The sequence below is a fragment of the Platalea leucorodia genome (assembly GCF_965183815.1).
Source record: "Platalea leucorodia genome assembly, chromosome: 16".
NCBI lineage: Eukaryota > Metazoa > Chordata > Aves > Pelecaniformes > Threskiornithidae > Platalea > Platalea leucorodia.
Window position 1 is genome coordinate 6,957,674 of NC_138838.1, and position 20,037 is coordinate 6,977,710.

The window sequence follows — 20,037 nt, forward strand, 5'->3', positions numbered from 1 at the left end:
CTCTGTCTCTGGTGTAGCATGTGTACTCGCTCTGCAGGAAAGATGCTTCTTAGAATGCTTACCTCACGTGGAAGAAATAATTTTATAAAGCCTGTAAGTAAGAGCAGTTTCCAGTTTACAGCGACTTAAACACGCTGTGCTTTGCTTTGTTTTATCATGGTGAAAGCCACTTGCCTGTGTAACTCGAAAACAATAATAAAACAGGCATAAACAGGCATAAAACAATGTAGTGTTCAAGGTATCTTTATAAGCAAACAGTAACTAAACACCTTTTAACTTGATTCTGCCTGGCGTGGAAGGCATCAGGATTGTCGCCTTCCCCCATTTTGATGGACCAAGGGTCTGAAGGGAAAATCATTTTGCCCCTGGAGATGGCGAGTTTTGAGTTGTCGGAAAGGTAGCAGCCAGACGCAGGGCTGTTGTTCTGAGCTCTTGTTTCAGGGAGAGCGGCTTCCCTCCTGTTCGCGTTTTGCTTTTTTTTTTTTTTTTTTTTTTTTTGGTAGGTGTGATGTCATCATTCTGCGAGGTCTGCGCCGCTGCGTCCTCCAGGAAAACAAAACAGGGGGATGAGACCTGAATGTCAAATGCAAAAAACAAGCAGATCTGATTCTTCCTCTCCTCCCTCCCCCTTTTTCTCTGAAAGGAGCTTTCAAGCTGACTTTATACAACAGGAATTAGCTTAATAGAAAAAAGAGAGCGAGAGAAGCACAGTTATTTCTTTTCAGTTCTTACTATCAAGTTCTCAAAAATGACTTCTTCCTGCCTTGTATGCTGGAGGATGTGAGGTGTATTATGTGCCAGATGCAAATATATGGCCATTTTATGAATACCCAAGTCCTCCTTGCTTCAGGGATCTTTTTTCTTTCAATGTAACCTTTCTCTGTTTTTTACTGTTTTGGAGGTATTTAAATAAGCGCTGCACAGTGACTTCTTGTCACACTTGTGTTGGTTTGTACCAGAAAACTGTCCCATACGCTTCAAATGTTTGTATAGATATCATGGTAGTACTAACAGCAGCCTTCCACCAAGATCGCTGCTGGGCCCTGGCCAGGGTCAGGGGAGCAGCCAAAACCAGGACTGATATAACCAGGCTGACTTTTGTTCAAGCCTGTGAAATTTAATATAAGAGTGTATCCGAGTTCTTTCTTCTTGATGGGAGCCCTTTTGGGGCCTAGCAACAACTGGCTTTCATGCAGCTTATTAGCTATACTGAGTAATACGGTTCATGTAAATATGGACAGGTTTATTCTTTTTCAGGCTAGAGATTTAGATACTCCCTCACTCAAGATGACTTTGCAAAACAACCTGCAGAGAGGCTTTTCCACTTACTTGGAGGCCATAAACTCGTTGAGTATCGGTTGTGAGAGGATAGGCTGGTGGTCTCTGAGAAGCTGTCCAGATGTAGGAGGAACTTCTGCAGCTGATATTCTTTGCCCTGTTGTGTTCAGGAACCTTAATTACTTCTTGGTTGCTCTTCATAGCTTGCGTCCAAAAAGTAAATACTGTTTTCTGGCATGGCATGTTGAGTTCTCAGTAGCTCCCTGTCCAGCTGGGCTGCATGGGTGATCTGCATGCACGATGAGGGAGCAGTTCTCGTTTTTTGCTGGTTGGTTGTTAGGGGTGTATCTGCCCAAGGTATCAGGAGGTTGTCCTACTTTTCCAGCTCAAAAATCTGAGATCCTTAGAATTTGTAAAATGGACACCTGGCTTTCCCTTTGTTTATTAGCCAACAGGAGCAGTCAGCAAATAAATCTTTTAATAAAGGAAATGTTGCTTGAAACTTTACTGGATTTTTTTTTTTTCTTATTTGTCTGTTCCTCCTGACAAACAAAAGGCATAATCCATTATTCCAAACTGCTGAAAAAGAGGCTTCAAATTGCCAGGTATGAAATTATGCTGCTTGTTCAGTTACCAGTAGGAAACGGTGTGTGAGATGTTTCAGAACCTACAAAGGAGAAGGTTCTTTGTGTGAATTTAGTATTCACAAAAGGTGTCAGATTGACAGCCTTGGAGATTGTGGAGATTGGAATTTTATTTATCCCTAGAGTAGGTGCAGTGCAGACTGCAAGAGTGCAAAAATTTCCTGTATTATTCTGCTGTGACACCCTGCTCGTGCCCTTCACAGGCAGCCTCTGGGGCGAGGAGCTCCTTCTTTCCCTGTGCCCCTTCAAATAGTTGGCTGCCAAAAGGATGTGAGGGTGGGTTTTTTGTGTGTGTGATGTGGGTGCTTGTCTCCTGAAATCTAAACAGATGTGAAAGGAATTTGATAACATCTACCTCTAAACAGTCGGCTTTCAGCCCCCATGTTCTCTGGTTGCGTGCAGACTGGTACTTCGGAGTCAAAAGATGCTGGTGGTCATAATTCTGTTATTCACTGACTTAGCCATTCTTCTGCACTCTCTCTTGGGATAAATGTAAATTATATTGAGATAGAAGATGATAAAATCAGGTAAATAATACTGCTCTCTATTTTAATAGACTGGGCCCTGGGTGAAACTTGAAAAAGAAACACAGAACCTATGTATTTAATGGTTGGCATAAGAAATGGGGCATCAGACCTTTCTCTTCTTGCTGTGAACTTGCGTGGTCTTGGGCAGGTCACCTCTTTTTCACGCAGTTTACATGTTTGTAAGGTAAGAATGTTTACTGCAACTCTGCTAAATACTCAGAAAATATCAGGTGCTTTTTAAGTAATGAAAGTATAGGTCAGTTGTGATGTTGTGAATTTTGGCAGTTGAATAATATCCTCTTAGGAGAAAGTAGTGAAAATGAAAAAAAAAAAAGGGGGGGGGGGGAGGGAAGGGAGATGGAACAACCTCTAACCACCAAAGCTCTGGTCTTTCCACACTTTTCCAGACCCAGCATAAGACCCGAGAAATGCCAAGGAACCTATGAATGGAGACATTGCAGGTGCGGTCCTCTCCGTCCTGTTGAGTTGACACAGCTGGCCCACGTTAGCCATGCAAAGCTGTCCTCCTCGCTCTGCAGGCTGTGAAGCCATCGGCCTGGGCCGTGATCTGCTTTCTTCAGTCTGTATGGACAATACATTTGAATACCACGGACTGATAATATTTCGGCTTCAGAACGAATGGTCTTTGTTTCAGAGAGATGATTTTATTTTACTTTTCACCAACAATTAAATACTGTCAGCCCCAGTGCCAACCGTCACTTTCATCCCAAAAGGAAAAGCTCTTCGTAAAAGCTTCTGCTGTTCACCAGGACAAAATTTCTAATACAGTTTCTCAGTATAAAATATCTGTGGCATGATAAAATCTAAACATGCATAGCTATCATTAATTAAGCTGGAATTTAGGTAACAACTGATTGTCTTCTCATGTGCTCTTTTACTTTTTAAATTCCGTGAGTTTCAAGTGAAAAATGCTGCAAATTTTTCTACCTCAGAAGACTGCAGCTGTGTAAAAGGCAGATTCTTAAATACTGTAAGGAGGAGGACCATTTTAAGGGCACCTGGACACATATGGTGACAGTATTGAAACTCTAATGCAGCCAACTTCTCTTATTTTGTCTAAAAATGTTTGATAAACTTTCCAGGGAAATCAGAGAGTCTCTGGGAGGTGTCATGTAAAAAAAGTGTAGTATTTTGTGTGAGTTGTCCATTTGCTAAAATGAAAATGGAGAAAGAATACCGAGCCCTGTTTCGGGGGGGGAGAGCCACCACCAAAACAAACAAGCAGGTGATTTATTTTTGAAAATTTCTAACAACCCCAGGCAAGGTCTGTCCCACTGCTCTCCTGGGGCTGTCCTTGTCCCGTGCTGCTTTACTTCTTCCATGTCTTGATAGAGCCAGACCCCTATGTTGCATATTTGCAGACGATCTTAAGGAAGCCCTTCAGAGCATACGGCTTAATCCTGTTCCGGCTGTGCCACGTGGTTATAGCTCTGGGTAGTAGCTTTTATCATCTCCAGTTGCCATCCTTCATTAGATGGCGTGATTGCGTGCCTCTGAGAAGCGTGGTTTGGCTTTGACCAAATCACTGGTTGCCTTCAGGTCAGAGGCTCCTCGCAACAGGCCCCGCTGCCGTCCAGCAAGGCGCAGGGCGCTGGGCTGGCTGAGCAAAGACCTTCAAGCTCAATCCCTGCCAGCAGTGAATGCTTAAGGAGAAGTATAAGATTATTTTAATTGGCTTTTTCTTTGCAACACTATTCCTTTACTGTGTCTCAAAGATCAGATCAGTCTTGGAAAAGTCACCTGTTGGCAGCTCCCTGCCTCACCTCATGCAAAAGCTGAGGCCAGAGTCCTTGAAACAGGCAGGACAACCTTGTGTTCAGAAAGCCCAAGTGTGAGAGCAGGTTCCACCGTATCTCAATTAACCTTTTATTTAAAGGCACAGGAAATAGTTTTGTCCATCGACTGGAGCAATCAAATTATTGTTCACCTCAACTAAAGGGTAGGAGTGGAAATGGTTGCTGATTATTTCTTTTTCATTCATTTGCTTTTGTGAATGATTGCTGAGAACAGCTGGATTAAGCGGCTTTGTGTGTGAGCACACAAAGAACCCATGAAATATAAAGGTGTTTGGATCTGTGCTATTGGAATAGACCAATTTCTGATTACAGTTTTCTGTCAGATTTAGGATGGATGTGTTCCTACTTGAGCTGAAATTTTCTTTTCAGCCTTAAAATACTTTAACGCTTACTAGGTACATTCAAGCTACTTAGGCGCTTTCCTCCTCTCTTCAGGCCAGAAGAAAGTGCTGTATTTCTTGCTTGGGAGCTGAAGAGTTGATGTACAGGAGAAAAAAAAATAATCAAATGCTCCCAGTAAGAGTCAGCCTAGGTAGGATGGACCTTGGGCATTAAAACCTGCTTTGTGGGCCTTGTTTCTGAATTGTTGTTCCAAGTATTTGCTTCAGGTGCAGATGCTGACCTACCTCTTTCATCCCTTTGTATTCAGGACAATTAGTAATAGTGCCAAAACCAGAAAAGAGCCAGATAATTTTTTTAAAGCAGGTTTTTGGAGAAAAGATGTAGTCATTTACCTTCTGTGTGAGCACAGCGATGTATCGACTTAACCCGTCTTTCTAGTGGGGAGGCAGTCAAGCAACAGGATGTCCAAGTCCGTGATTTGATGGACTTTTTAGTAAACCATCTGTAAGGAGAGATCTGCTCAATTTACTGGGTATGTTCCACTGCAATGGATTCCACTCTTCACTTCTATAATGCTTGCAGATGCTGGTGTTCAGAGAAGACATAGCATTTCAGCATTCCGTGCGTGTGTCTTCCTCCTAGCGATATCTATATATAAAATAATGATATAGGCAGGTAAAGCGTAAAGGTTAATTTGTTTTATATAAGTTCCATCAAGATGGAGACTCTCTTTGTATTTGCAAAGCGTCTGCTGTAGCAGGAGCTTATTCCTTAGCAGGACCCACTCTTACAGCACAACGTGCAATGGCAGTAAGAGGGTAAACCAGCACTATGCGTTGCTTAAGCATTTTGCAGCTCCTGGTGCTGAGGAGGCAGTTATCCTCCGAGAGCAGCTGAAGATGCTCCATCCCTGGGCTACGGGAGATCAGAAGGACTTTTCCCTGCAAGAGAGGTTCCTCTTGTTTCCAGTTCCTAGACTGTTGAGAATCTCTGTCCTGTGTTCAGTGAATCATTCCTGGAGAGCACCCAGGCAGTGTGGAGGAGGAGAATGCCTGGTGTGAATGCAGGAGGTATAAAAGTCAGATGAGAGAGGAGAAATAAGAAAACGTCAGGACAGAAGTGTAGTGAAACTGGGGCTGCAGAGGGATCGGAGAGGAAGGAGCTACAGCTGGTGGAGAAATGGAGCTGGAGGTTCACAGGAGAGGTGACTTGGGAGATGGGGAGGGAGGCAGCAAGTGAAGACGGGTTGGCAAGGGAGATGGCAATCTGAATTCTGACACTTTCTAGTTTTGGAGTGCTTGCTTTTGTAACCTTAATAATTTTGTTCTAATACACTAGATACAAAAATTACATTATATGTTCTGAGGAATTTGGTTACTATGGCAATGGGTATATAAGTACATAAGAGATAAGATGTCAGCAAACGGAACAGCTGTAATGTAGCACACAAACCTGTGACTGCCTGAATTTGGGAAGCAGGCTGTTAGAAACTTCTCCTGCTTCAATCTGATATCTCGCTGCCGGGACGTCTGCTCCCGTGTGCGTGTGACGTCAGAGCTTCTACAATAAGTCTTTTGGGTTTATGGAATTTCGGCAGTCGTGCCCAAAATTCCTGGGTAAACAGACCATGTACCACCCTTCCGTGCCAGGATGGGGAGGTCTCTGTGTTCCCACCTGGCCTCTGGAAGCGCAGGACCAGTGCTGACCAGCCGGATCACTTGTGCTGACCGGCCGGACCACGAGCGTGCGGGATGGGACCGTGCGGGATGGGAGCGGGCTGCCGCCGCCTGCGCTCTGCCCTGGCACCCTCCGTCCCCTTGCTGGGAGGCAGGGGCTGGCTGAGCTGTGGGTGGGTGGGTGGCTCGTTCCCACTGTTGTGCGACCAGTTTCCTCACTGCTGGTGCCCTGTCTAGACAGGTTTTGGGAAGTGCAGCTGATACCTGGTTGTAAGTCTTTGCCAGAAGCCATTGCTTTCATTATGGCAGCTTGGTCATGGCATGGTCTTGCTCAGCCATGCCAGTTGGGGAAGGTGATGGGGAGTAAGAGCATCCCGGGGAGTGCCAGGAGGAAATGTGGGGCAGCTGTTGGCACGGGAATGGAAAGGGCAATGGTTCTCACATGCTTCTTGTCCCATCCCTTCCCCCATCTGCAATCAGGATACGTTTTGGATGCCCACCCATACCTTCTGGTGTAAAAGCTGCTCGTGCAATGTTTCTCATGTTTGGGGATGGAAGGGTTGTGAGGGAGTGACTGTCCTTGCCAGGAGAGGGTTGCTGGAGAGCTGACGGAGCAGGACAGTGGCTGGGATGGAGGAGCACTGCAAGTACAGTTCATCCCACGTAGGTGAATGTCAGTACAGCATAGGACAGAGCACCGTGTTGGAGATTTCTTAATGGATGGTCTAATGGTTTAGGGAACGTCTACGGGAAGGTGCGTTAGTCCTGTTGACGGAGGAGGTGTGGGCTAGAGGGAAGCTGCTAATAGTTTTCAAGGACCAATCTTCAGACAAGTGGTGTTTTGGTCTTGATGTACACCTGAAAGAACTGTGTTACTAAAATTGGCTGGGGGAAAGTTGGGGGGCATCGTCAGTGCCGGGGGACTGGAGTCTCGCTCGGCAGGACTGAATGAGCTGGAGGATTTGCAATAATAGAGACATAAATGAGATAGTACAAAATGTATTGTCATGTAGTAACAACAAATATATTGTAATATATGATATACAAAGATATTTACAATAATATATGTATATAATATATAAAAAATATAAAAATGAGGTTTGTCAGAAATGGAAAAATGTGAAAGACTTGAGTATATCCATTAATAAGATGGTGGTTGTAAAACTTTAATGCTATGTGGTCAGGAAATACACAGATGTGGAGGATTCTGGTTGAGGTTGTTCAAAAAAAAAACAAAAACACCTTAGTTTGGGACAGATGTGAGGAAGGGCTGTTACGATGGTCTGGGAAGTGAATTCTCTCTCCTGTGTCGTAAAGGGAAGCAAAATTGGCTTACTTTATTCAGCTAACAGGCTAAGGGGACACGTATTATATCTCTGTACTTGTGCTTATCCCTCAATATCGAAAAGGGAAGAAGACTGTTTAAACTTTTAAGGACAGTATGGGAAAAAGAGTAAGTCAGTGTAAACTGACAAATAATAAATACAAACTGTAAATCAGTCTTAATCAGTTCTTAATCTTAAATTGGTTCCTAATCAAAATAGGAGTGGGGTTCTGGAGCAGCCTTGTAATCAGAGTAGTGGCTTTGAGAAGTTCTCAGGACTTGGTTATTATTTGATGATTGGATTCTATTATATGGTTGCTTCAAATAACAGGAACAGGACTTAATAGGACCTTCAGTCCTATGATCTCAACTATCCAATTGAGACATATTCTGTGTCTGAACCACTGCTACCTAAATTGTTTTGTATGTTAGTTGAAATGAGCATTTTCCCCATGAAAGCAGATAAAACTCATCAAATTAAAAGGGTACGCTTGTTATCTTAATACACTCTGAAAACTATTTTTTAAGTGGTAGGCATAAAGAGAAGTAATCTAGACTTTGCAGAACCCACTGGAAAAGCATTTCTTCAAGTAGGTAAAATAGTGGAAAAAGGTGGGGTTTGATTTGTTGTTGTTTGCTTTTGGTTGGTTAACTCATCCCATTGCTGTGTGCTGTTTAAAAAACTTTTTGCTCAGTCATGTGCAGACAGCAAAAATAAATACTCAACCTGAGCTGGAGTAAAACTGGACAAATTGCCATGACTTTGGGGAATTCCATGGGCTCTAGAAATGTGTGAAATAATTGCTCAGTAAAGATACCCCATTTATGGGTACAGATAATCTGGTAGAATAGATTTAACAGTTGTAGAAGGTTTTAAACTCCTTTGATGCTGAAATGTTTGAACCCCTTTTTGAATTTGCTTTAAGTTACAAACTCATGTAAGCAGCTGTATAACCGTGCCATACTCTAATGCCTTTTTCCGTGTGCTCCGTTAGATTGGTCACTCCTTTATAGAAAACCAAATAGTCTTTCACTGGTAATCTGTTCCTGAACAGCTTTTCTGAAGGTCCATCCCATACGTGCACCTTACTAAACCTAGTAAGGTACTTTCTCATTATTTCTGTGCGGTCTTTCAATAAACCTTTTTTCTGTTTATGGTAACAGTAGTATATTTTATAAACTCCTGTGTTAAAAAAATGTGACCTTTTTCATAACAAAGTGTGTTTTGATGATGCTTGTTTGACCCTTGAAGAATAGCAATACAAAAATTGTCATCCAGAAGCTCATACATCCCCTGTCTGGTCCTATCTGCTGTTCCTGGCAGTGGTAACGACTGCATGCTTCAGAAGAGGTGCCAGGAGCATTCAGGAATACCTTACCCGACCTGTCTGTGGATGTTCTTACTCGTGTAAATGTCTGGTTTAAAAAGCAATGTTTGTATCTCTTGGGCTCAGTACCTTGCAGTAATTTTTGCAGGTTAATTTTGCCTGCCTTGTTGCTCATTCATGTTGTTTTTTGTTTTTTTTAAGGTTCCTGTGTACTTTCTGGTACTGCCAACTGCCCTAAATAACACTTGTCGTGTTCCTTTTCCTCCCATTCGAGATCTGAAATGCAAATATTGTGCAGCATCTGCACTGTGTCTGTGGTCACTGTGGTTGCAAGGGCCTTTTCCCTTGCTCAAAATGTATAATTACCTATCTGACCTCTTGCTTTTTTCCGAGTTTTGTATCAGTTCAGAGGTGATGTTTCTGTTCTCCACCTATGACTAATTAATACTCACAATAATTTTTTATAGAAGACTTTGCCCACTTCTTTTTGAATATCCTTTTGCGATGTTCTGTTATTTTAATGACATACAGTCTAGGGCATAAATGTTTGGCTTGTTAGTTGGTAGTGTATCACAGTTACCAAGCGATTAGCACGTTACTTCCACTAATTATTAGTTCAATTAATTCTTCTGTTCGGTTTGGCTGCAGCCGTTGTGGGGTCTCTCTCTGGAGCAGCAGCTGTTGGAAGGGGACAGCAGTTGTGACAAAAGTATACGTCACTCGAGCTGCGTCAGACTTTTAGAGCAGCTACTTACTCATCTCCATAGGTCAGTAATGTTTAATTGACGAGTTCATTGGAGGACCAGCTTTCTTGATGTATGGTCTGTGACAGCACCATACCTTATACCTAGTCATCCTCTTTGTGCAGATAATTTACCTTCTTTGCTGTATCCTTGCTCTCCTGCGTGGCTTTTTTCCAGCCCGGTAGCAGAGCAGGCTGGGTGACCGCCTGAGGCTTCTTGCTGTCACAGCTTGCTTTTTAAGATTATTCCTGCAGAATCTTCCAGTTTTCTCTTGGATTTTTCCATTTGTATTTGACTTTATTTTCTACCTTAAGTCCTTCCTACTACCTTCACTTTCGCCAGGTTTGTACTTGCTCAAATAAGAGTCTGACCTGTGGCCTGGGGGGGTTGGACGTGGCCTCTGGCTGGGGTGGACACGTGTCCTGGCGTTCTTCTGCATTCTGGTGAATTCAGTTGCAAGCTCAATTTAAACATCTTTTTTTTTTTTTTTTTACTTATTGCTCAGAAAGACTTTAAATTACTTCCTTTCAGGCCTCCTTTCTAAAACTGTGTGTGATACTGCTACTTTTTAATTACTTCTTTTCTCAAGGGTAATTATCTATATTGTGAGCTTTAGTAGCTTATTTCTGAGTTATTTATGCTGAATCCAAAATAGCTAATTTGCTTACGTTTACTATATTTATTGTTGTGGGGCAAAATTGCTCAGGGGTCAAGAAAAGGTTTCTTTAAACTCAAGTCCCATTAGAGTATCTTTTTTTTTTTTTTTTTTTTTTTTTTTTCATGGGCAGCTGGAGTTTCCCTGTATTTTTGCCTCTAGACTTAATTGACTCTCATCAGCTGGCCGCTTGCTAACCTCTTCCTGGCCAGTGTGCTGCCAGCACAGCATCTCCTGCACTGGAACCGTTATAACATATACGGTCTTTAGCCCGAGAGACGTGGCCACGGAGAGTTGTCTGTAGGTGATGCAGTCACAGAATGTGCATTAATGCGATGCTTTACGTAGTTAAGGAAAAGAGTTGGCAACGACTGTGAACCTAACGAATTGCAAAAGAAGGGGGACAGAAGATTTCATTTTTTCCAGTTGCCTTCCTTATAGCTTTGCTAGCCTAAGGAATTGCTAAATTTAGAGCTGACCTTCTTAAGAAATGTCCCAGAACTATCACAAGCAAAGACATTCAGGAGATGTTAGTGTTGAAGATGTCAGGGTATGGTTAGCACTTCTTGAACTTCTGTGACATTGGTCTTTGAGAAATGAATGCTGGCTATTCTTCAGCTATTCTGTAGGTCTAACTTTCGATCCCATGGGATCTTTTATTTTAAATAAACACAGGATGCTTTTTGGCATTAATGTTTCTTAAAACTGCATCAGTAATGTCTTTTATTTGTGTCGTTTAAGTGGCAGGGTCAGTGGTAGATTTGGTGTTTCTCAGGTGAGTGATGTGGCAAAAATTGCCAGTTAACAAAACTAGTATTTTCAAGAGTACTGGTAGTGTTTGGTATATTAGTGTTTCTTTATAACTGGCATATGTAACTTGTCAAAATAGATTTAGTTTGTCAGAATATCTGCCTAAGGAACAGGCTTACCCAGTTAGAGTTATCTTTTCCACTACTTATAAAACTTGAAAGATTGTAGAAATAATCAGAAATACAGAAAACTGTTTCCATTTTGTTTTAAATGGAAAGCATAAGATAATTGTTGCGCTGTTGGCTTTACTGCTGGTGTGGATCATCCTAACAACTACTTGCACCCAACCCAGAAGCAGAGGTGCTGGGCTTGTCAGCGGAGGTTTGGGAAACTTGCCTTTCTGACCCTTTTGCTAGTGACGTTCCTGGAAAGTAAACATCCAAGCAGAACAACTCAGTGGGATCAGAAAGTGTGCTGGGGTAAGTAATTGAGGGAGTTGATGATGGACATTTTAGTGTCAAAATCTTGAGAGGAAATCAAAGTAAGCCACACAGTCTACAAGTGCATGTATAAGAGAAATGCAAGCAGTACTGTAACATGAAAGTGTCTTCCTGAGGCTATTCTGTGAAGAAGTATAATACAAGAAAAAATACAGGTAGAGAAGCAGAGAAAGAAAGAAAAAAAAATCTGCAAGGAGGTTTTTCCAGGATAGAACCATTCCTCAAAAACCTTTTTAAAAGAAATTGAAAAAGGAATCTTACTGAAATGATAGGCTTGCTCTTTGTCAGATGAAGAAAAATTTACCGTGTTGGGAAATAAAAGCCTGTTTGAACATCTCTTCCTTCTAGAAATACATAGATGAGGAAATGTGAAAGATATATAAAGGGGACAGCATTTGATGACCATTCTTTGCCGTAAACTTCTGCTGCGGTGGAGGATCTCGGTTGGCGTGCAGGGAGCAGTACTGGTGTTACACGGGCGTACGTGGGGTTGTCGACCAGGTGAAGCGCTCCTTCCTGCGGCACGGCTGTGAGGTCTCGCCCGCGTCAGGCTTTGGCAGCAGAAGGGGCTCCTGACTCGCAGACGGGGCACGCGTGTCTTCTCCCTTCCCCTGGGGACTGGCAGAAAGCAGAGGAGCATCTTGCATACGTAAGCTTGAGACTGAAAAGCATTGTAGGAAAGAGCAATGTCTCAGTGGGGCTTTCCATGGTCTGCAGTTACCTTCCACAATCCAGTTTTCTCAGCCCATTCCAGGTGTCTTTGTTCTGCTGGTAGTTGGCACTGTTTCAGGGTGGTTCCTTTTTCAATCAGTTTTGTGACAGCATTTTGGATTTTCTTCTGAATATTGAACCATTTTCTAACAGTCTCTTGTAGAATGCCATTCATCTGCACCTCCCTTTTCCTTAGTGACAGATAGTCCTAGTGGATCCAGTGCGGAGAACAAGTGTACCAAAAAGAATGATTTTAAGATAATGAAGAGAAAGGCAAATTCATGACTTTGTGAGCATTTTTTCCTCTGAGCTGCAGCTCACTACTAAGTGGTAAAAGTAAGTTATCAGGGCCCCGAGGGAGGTGTTCCTGAGTGCCTCTTTCCCATTTTGCAGGGCATGGGAGAAGCTAAATGCCACTTGCTGCATGTCCAGGTTTTTCTTGTTTCATTTCTGGGATTTTTTTTTTTTTTTTTTCCCCTTCCTTAATTACCACTCTAGGAAGATTTCCAAATTGCAGAACTAGGAGGAGAAAAAGTAACATGTTGTTAGCTTGGTGGGAGAGGCTTACCCAAGTACGCAAGTAGTCTGTGGTATGTGGTTTCACATGAATCAAGTGACTAAAATTGCCATCCGTTTTGAGAGGCTTGGAGATGCTGATAGACTTTCCATTGTGATAGTCACCTAGAATACAACTGTCTTGATACCATCTGCCGTGGTGTAATTGAGCATGGACGGGAAGCTGATTTTTAGCTGTTGAAGGAAACAGCCTTTTTCTGCCGTGAGCAGAGTCACTCGTCCTGTGTGCAGTGCATGTTAAGGCATTTGAGAGTTGCTCTGCTCTTGTCAGAACAGGGACAAAAAAATCGACTGGGTGGACCAGAGCCTAGGTTAAGAGGGGTTTTAAGGAAAGTCCACAGCACTTGGTGGGTTGCCAGGACATTTTTTTGAATTGGGAAGCAATAAAAAATGTAGCATATAGTTTTGACAAGCTTGTGGGAGGGAGGAGTTGGGCACAGTGATCAAGAACGTACTTTCCCAGTAACCGTGAAGCACTGGATCAACGTGTCCTTGTGTTTGCTGAGATCTGCAGAGAGATGGATAGAAGACGATCCTGAATCCAGCAGTATTGCACTGGCTGCAGATCTCCTGAATTTCAGATCAGCCAACAGAGCTGCTCTGTCTGTGCCCTTAGAGAAGGGAGCCACTGACTCGGGTCGCGTTGTGCAGCCCACTGCCGCAGGCTGGCCAGCACCAGGCTTTGGATGAACAGCAGATAAAGTGATGGGACGTGTAGTAGGTTACCCTTTGCATTTCCAGGTAAGGTAACTCCACGCATAGAATTCACCTGGCCAAAATTTTAAAGGCTGACTTATATGCAGATCGCAAAATAAGTCAAGGGTAGTAGCGTCGTTCCTAAAGTCACGTGTGTCAGCACTGCCTGGTGTGGTGGGTGCTCATTTCATGGGATGCTGCACCTTCATCATCTTTTCTGCTGTGTCCCCACCAAGCGTACAGCCCTTCCACTTCTGATACCAGGTTAGAGTCAAATCACCCCACTTGGGTCCCCGCGGGTTTGAGGGGTGGGTATTGCAACATATCCTGCGGCCTGAAGAGAGTACGCCGGTATTGCAAAATACCGGTTTTGCCTGAAGAGAGTACGTTTCAGAGTAAAATGAGAAATATTTTTCTTTCTTCTCAGACAATACATATGCCATTCATCACATTGTCTTCTCTTTCCATACATTGTGGCCTTGTTTTGCCGTGTTGTAGAGCAGGTATTTTACTCTCAGTCATGTAACAGCCAGAGCTCGGCCTCCCGAGCTCGGCAGTGCGCTCTGGATAAAGTGGTGATGTGCCTTGCTACGCGGCTGTATGTTGTGCTGGGACAGCCTCCTTGGCGTCTCACATACATGTCGGAGAATAAGCTTCCTCGACCCGGCAGGCGATATTATATGATACTGAAAGTCCAGCTGTGGTTTCCTCTGCATGGTTTATAACCAAACAGCTCATATGTGCTGATATTTTTGGTCTGCGTGCTAGAAAACTCATCATTTAAGATTTTTTTTTCTGAAAATGCATAGAATAGTGACTACTTCACATTTTGTGAACAAGGAGCAACTTGCGTTCTATAATTTAGCTTACTTTTTTTATCTTACAGGCTTTTATTCAGAGTCTATCAAAAATGGGGAGTGATTTGTCTGCTACTTCCAAAAAAATTGTGCTTTCAGGTCAAGCATTTGATGCTATACAGAAATTTTTAAAAGTCCGGATTTTAAGCATTCTTACCATCTAAACATTCTTTAAGCTTTCTTACCATCCAACTCTCACTTTAGGCATAATTGTAAGTAAAATGAAAAAAAAATTAAAAGTCAGTTCTTTCAATGGTTCCAGTTTACCATATTTATGATGGTAGTGGAAATTTTCAGTGTCAGCTGGAAGCTGTTCAGGAAATTTTTAATAGTGTGTTGAGAGGGTAATTTAATCTCAACTTCATACACTCCCCAGATCTGACCCATATGCAAGTAAGAGAAAATCCCTTTTCTCTTTTTCGACAGTTGCATGATGACACTCATTCCCCATCTATTTGATGCTCTTGCATTAGATCCTGCCAGAGGAAATTACACGAAAATTTAGCAACTGTTTGCACTACACGCAATGCAGATGCTTTAAAAAAAAAAATCTAAATATCAGTTTCCAAATGAAGTTATGAGTTATGTTGGGGGGGGCTGTTGTTTTTTGATGGTGCAGTGGTGGTGGTGGGTTTTTTTGTGGTTGTTTTATTCCCCCTCTGACTTTGAGTAAGAAGAGCTGCGAAGGGCCAGTAGTTTTCTGTGTTGAATATTCACTTTATAGTCTCTGCTGTTAGAGCTCTAAAGATCATAGGTGCTATAACTGGTCTCCTGGTTGGTTTGTTTGTTTGTTTTTAAAGTGTCGTGTATATTCTATCAGGGAAACGTACATAATGTACCTACATTTGATACAAAAGGTAAGTTTTTTATAGATTTTACTGTGTTAAGTGTATCATATAGCAGATGGCTGTAGCATAAAACAAGATTTATGTCTCAAATTGCAAATAATTTTTTTTGTAATTCAGCAATGGAGGACAGCATTCCCATCAGCCTTACTAGCCATCGTAGGAGTCCGTGTAGCGCGCCCCTTGGTACCCAGTGAAATGGAGAGAGAGACAGGATGATGGATGCTTTTTTTTTGTGCTCACATGATATTTGTTTAACTCCGCTTATAATACTCTTGTATATAGAAGCTGAAAGGTGTTGAATATGTTGATTCCTTGAAACTTCATTTGTATGGACAAAGCGTGCTGCTTTTTAATGCTAAGAATGTACAAGCAAGCCTATTGCGAATTGTCATGTTTTGGTTTCTACAAACTTCTGAACCATCTTAAGGAACTACAGGTGCTTTGATGCGCTCGTGTTTAGTGTAACCGAATGCTTCTGGTCACCGTCGCTCTCACTGAGTTGGTCTGGATGTGAACTTGAGAAAGAACATGAGAGATAGGTGGAAATCTCAGTGAGTAGGTTCCCTTCTCCTTTGCAGGGAAAGCTAAGTACATTCTTGTCCTAATACATTGTTTTATTACATGAAAACAGTTATCTGTGACACTGACAGCCGTCAGATATTTTACTGTGGACAGATTTTAATTTCTCTGAGGTCTCTGTAGCATGAGGCTTAAATATGCACTTTAAATATGGCAGCTGACCATTTAGAGCTTTGCTCGCTCTGCTCTGCGGGATCCCAGGGGATGTTAGTCACAGGGGTGGGTCGGACTCGAGCTTGAGATGACACGGCAGGGAGGCAGAAAACTCGGAAGAGAACAGGTCTTACCCCGTCCTCATCTTCAGCTTCCTTATGTCAGTGGTTCAAGGTGCGTGTGTGTGTACATTTAATAGAGCCGTAATTACAGGGAACGTAACATCTTATTGATTCATAGACTTTTGTGGATGTGTGCATGCGGTTTCCACTAACTGCTAGTTGTTCAGATGAAAGTAATTTGATAAAAAATTTTGGCCTGTAATCAGTGTCATTTACACTGGTAATGGCAGCCACTAAATAAACGTAGTTAGTTCAGCCTATTATATGGAAATAGAGTTGGTCCAGCCTTGTGCTTTGGTCATTCCCTGGTTTATTTTGAATCTTTCTCATATTCCTACATCACCTTGTTGGTTATGAGTGGAATTGATCTAAGTACCAGTACTTGCGTTTATGCGATGCAGTATTCTGTCTTTGTGTGAGTGACAACTAGGAAAAAACATGGAATTTATTTTATCTAATTTTAGCAGCCTGCAAGGTGGCTTGTAGGTAGGCTGCCTCTTCACCAGCAGAGACGGGCACAGTCGGAGGGTGCCGTGTCCTGTTTGCAGCGCCTGTCTCCTGGCCCCCGCCAGGATCCAGCCACCTGGTCTGAGTGTCTAAGGTGAGAGGATCCGTCCCGTCCACTGGGAACAATTGTGTTTAACAGTATAGCTGCACCGATCCAAAAAACCTGTAGTAAAGAGACTGCATCGTTGGAAGAATGTAAAATACGTAAGTGCAGCTTGACTGTAATGTAGAAATCCAGCTGCCTGCTGGTGTATGATTTAATTTTCAGTGCAGTTTAGTTGCAGGTTGTTTTTTTTTTTTAATCTTAAGACTCATCTATATTTTTAATACATTTAAAATAACGCAATAACCACGTTGCATGCCACTTCTCCTAACATCACTTCCATTTCCCCAAAGCGTTCAGGTGTCGTTATTGCAAGGCAGGAGGCAGAGCATCTCGGCTGCTGGCACTGTCGGGCTTTGGCAGGCAGCGCATGTTGTCTGGGTAAAAAGAAGACTGAGGGAATTTAATATTGTAGCATCTATAAAAAATGGGAGCACTTTATTAAGCGAGACTGTGTAAAGCTTTCTTATGGATGGAATGTATATTAATGCATTTTATTGTTCCATCTAAGCAGATCAAATGATAAGCATAGTGTCACATACACGTTTGTGACTGTTCTGTTAAATAGGTTTTAATACTTAATGTTTTTATTCTCATCCATTTCAAAGCAGCAATTATTTCCAAGAATAAAGGTAATTAAATTTGTCTCGATGCTCTCAGGATTAAAGGGGGAAAAGCTGTGTTTTGAGGTGTATGACAGTAGATGAGGAGGTCTGCTCTGATGTGCCATTCGAAGTCTGGCAGCGCAGTAGCCGGTCCCGTACCGCTCCTGCACGTATCGCCAACGAGCCTGGTAAGAGTTTTAGCGGCGGTAAAAAGTGTTGCCTGTTGATGACATTTCAGAGGCACGCTCAGAAACGATGCCAGGAGCGAATCCGGCGGCTGGTTTGGCACGGGGGGGTAGGTGGGGAGGGGGAGAGCGCCGTAATCCATCTCAGCTGTGTGTGCGCGGGGTTTTTCTCCTGGCTCGGCTCTCGCACGCACGCTCGCTCGCGGGGACATGTGACTTTTGGCCATACTAGCAGGTTTATCCAAGCCTAGCCCCTCTGACTAACAGATGTAGGGAAAAGGGCATTCTGGGATTGCAGCAGTTGCTTTTGAACAACAATGTCCTTTTTGTAAGAATCTGATGCTTCTTAAAAGATGGAACATGACATCATTACCGTCGATCCAAGAAACATTCCTTCAATAATACTGAGTGTGCTCTGGTTATCAGCTCCCTTCCCCCAGCTCCTCTCTCGCTTTTCTGACTGATGCTTTTTGTCTATTGTTTTGTCGGGGGCTGTAAATGTGAAACAGTTGTCTTTCAGTGTTATGTGCTTGTTAGAGCTGGAATCAAGTGCAATATTGTTGGCTTATTTGAAAGAAAGAAAGAAAAATAACAAAAAACCCCAACTTTTCTTCCAGTCTTCATAAATGTAGCATGCTTCAGGTACAGGCTGAATTGAAGCTAATTATTTCCCTTCCCACACGGTATTAGTTACTGCGTTATGCAATGGAGGGTGGAGATATCGCGGTCCCGTTCCTGTGCATCTCGCTCGGCTTCGTTGGCAGCCGGGCATGTCGTGTGCTGATGCCCTCTGCTGCGAAGGTTCCTCTAATGACCCTGCATCGATACGAAATGTGTGTGTGCGTGCTCACGAGTGCAGTATAGCAGAGTTGTGAACAGCTGCTTATTTTCTGTGTGTGTGTGTGTATGTATATATTATATGTGTGTGTATATGTGTATATATATATATTTTTATACTTGGTCCACCACTGGGATTTGAATGTCAGTTTTCCCTTAGCCCCTGAGAGTGGGCTATCATGGAAACACGTTTTGGGTTGCATTATAAATTTTTTTGAATGCTGACTGCTTGGAGGAAAGCTATGAAAATGCTGGATTTCGCTTCCCTTCCCTGCGTTCTCTCTCCCACGCATGTCTTCATCAGAAAAACTGGAGACTCTTGCAGACTTTACAACTAGGTATGTCGTGGCTGTCTCTCGCAGAATCGTGCTCTCCTTGTAGCGATGCTAGCAGTTATCTGAACTAACAAGGAGCCAGCAGTCTTTGGCACTTCCACATGCTGCAACTGTCTAGAGAAGAGTACCACTGAGCATACACATGCAGGAGTATGTCTTTTTCCATCCTTGTAGGAATTGCTCTGCAGGGAGGGGAAAACAAATGATTCATTGATGATCTAGAGGCCTGGAGGAAGGTGGAGTTAGTGTCCAGAAAAGGAGGAAAAATGGACGGGGATAGGGCCTTCTGACACATTGGTTAAACTCAGGTTTATTGTCTTTTTTTTCCAGTATGAAGATACAAAACTTTTTTTAAAAATAAATTTGAGATAAGAAATAAGAATTAAAAAAACCCCACAAGTCTTGACCAGACAGGGATTTTTGGAAAGAAGCAAGCTGTGTGATTAGCTGTTTGCCAGTGACACAGAATTGTTTTTATTGGTGACAGTTTACAGGGAATTGAGAGGAAATCCCAATATCCAGGCCCTTCCTTTAGGGGGAAAAAAATGTGCGTTTTACTTGTAATGGTGGTTTGACTTCACCTGTTGTAAAGATACAGTAAGATTTTAGCCCAACTTGAAAGTATATTTTTATTCTGGATAGATTCCAAGCCACTCTGAGTAAATGAAAGTGAATGGCACGGTGCAAGCAGAAAGGATTTCATACGTTCCCGGTGGCGTCTGAAGTTGCAAGTTCCTCTGAAGAAAGTGTTTGCCAATGGGCTATTGTAGAAGGCTGTATCATGTGCTGTCACAATTAAATGTGTGTTTGCATCTGCTGAAGTAGAGCAGAAAGACATGCGTTGTGTGCGGAACTGGGTATCTGCTGTTCTGGATGCTGCTCCTCTAGAGAAGGGGGTTGCAAGTAAGGCTCTGAAGAGCAGGCAGTTTAAGATGGAGATCTTGAATTTAGATAAGAGAAAAAAACGAAAAGGACCATGACTTAGTTGTGGAAGGAGAAGCTTTAGAGAAGTCTCCACGTGCATGCTGAAATGAGTAAAAACTGATCACTGGCTGCTTCTTAACTGGAGTACCATTGCAGAAGAAAAAAATGCTGAACTGCATTTAAAAAATATAAACACAGATTAGTAAATAGCAGTGGTGGTTCGTACACGTCACACTTGTACCATATATCTTGTCTTGCAAAGACCGTGACACGTATATGCAATTGTGTCACCCACTTCACAAAGTCCAAACAGTACTTTAAGACATGGCGCGTGTAACTTTTCAAGGTAATACGGGCTCGCTCGTGACAAACTGGTGGTCGCTGTAGGTCAGAGAGATTCTGTTGACCGCTGTGC

At 42.7% G+C, this 20,037-nt stretch overlaps 1 protein-coding gene across 2 annotated transcripts in view; it reads left to right on the forward strand.

The window, feature by feature from the left end:
• TAOK1 (TAO kinase 1) overlaps positions 1–20,037 on the forward strand; it is a 73,910-nt gene that overhangs the window by 10,521 nt on the left and 43,352 nt on the right. The window lies entirely within an intron of this gene.